Here is a 1358-nt window from a genome sequence, read left to right on the forward strand (position 1 = left end):
AAAATAGTTGTATAACTGGTCTTAATGCTTAGCAACTCACAGACTTTTGAAAAAAGGACATTAAGGTACACTATTATCAGTTTGTAGTAACTTCGGTAGGCCAAACAAGTTTACAAAATGGCAAAGAAAAGCTACAAATATCTGCTAGCATGGACAAAGATGAATAGCACATATATATTTCCTTCAGTAGTTGTATCAAGTTCTAGGAGACTTGCTGATACCTTTTCAAGTGGAACTGTTGCTTGAGGGGCTGCTGCAAGAGGTGCCCGATAGGCTGCACCTTTACGTTGTAGACAAGCCTGATAGCTGGAAACATAATCTTTCATTGTACAAAGCATGTTTGGAAATTAAAACATGTCACATAACTTACAGTATGTGCGGTAAGTCCCTTGATGAGCTGCAGTGAAGGTAGAATGAGTAAGTCGAAATGCCTCACTACTGAGGGCTTGTGGTACAACTGATGAAGACCCCAATCTGAAAAATGGTGCACATGGTAGAGTATATCATCATCATCTCAATCTCATCTAGGCAAAGTGGTAAGTGACACTAGGGAAGTTTCTCCTCTTCTAAGTAAGACTCTTTGTCTTACGGGGAAACACATAAACTTAGGGTGTGTGATCAGTATATATGGTAAATTTATGCCCACAGACATATGGGTCAATTGCCCTATCTCCCTCCATAACTACCAATGCTTTGACATCAATTGCTGGGTATCTTACCTCTGCATCCCTGAGTTTCCAAGAGAAATAACCCATGGGATGGAAATGGCCATTATCATCATCTTGCATAAGACATGCGCCAATTGCAACTCCTGAGTGGATCTCAAAAGGTCGGTCAAAATCTGGTTTCTTTAAGACTGGAGATGAAAAAAAGCATGATTTTCATTCTCTCTCCACTGAAACATACTATCTTTATGGGTGAGATAAGTGAGAGGTGCAGAAATCTTAGCATAGTCTTTAGTATGCCATCTAAAGAAACCAGAACAGCCCAAGAAACAACGTACCTCCTTAACCCTCTTAGGGGCTGGAATATTTGCTATGTAGCTCATCAAGCAGTTCCTCAATTCGTGGCATGGGATAACTATCTGTTCTTGGAGTTAAGTTGTCTGAAATCAATACAAAAGCATGTGTTGGCATTTTACTTCCAGACTAAAACTATAGGAGAGAGCCAAAGTGACATGGAAGGCTCTACAATTCCCTACTTAAGCATAATATCACATTCCTCTTGATTTAGCTTACAGGAATCCTCTGGGAGGCACCACTATGTACAAAGTAGGCCACCCCCATTTGTCTTGCTATGATGCTGAATACCAGGACCTGTACCCAGGGGTGCTTGAGAATCAAATGAGGGTTCCCCCA

The 1358-nt window shown here is 40.9% G+C and overlaps 1 long non-coding RNA gene across 1 annotated transcript; it reads right to left on the reverse strand.

Moving 5' to 3' along the window:
• Window positions 1-260: 260 nt before the first annotated feature.
• Window positions 261-1333, reverse strand: LOC119590558. Its single transcript, XR_005230270.1, has 3 exons — window positions 1004-1333; window positions 720-856; window positions 261-474 (listed from the first exon to the last, which is right to left on the reverse strand). It is a non-coding gene; the product is annotated as an uncharacterized LOC119590558 (long non-coding RNA).
• Window positions 1334-1358: the final 25 nt, after the last annotated feature.

This window comes from Penaeus monodon, chromosome 27 (assembly GCF_015228065.2).
Source record: "Penaeus monodon isolate SGIC_2016 chromosome 27, NSTDA_Pmon_1, whole genome shotgun sequence".
Lineage (NCBI taxonomy): Eukaryota > Metazoa > Arthropoda > Malacostraca > Decapoda > Penaeidae > Penaeus > Penaeus monodon.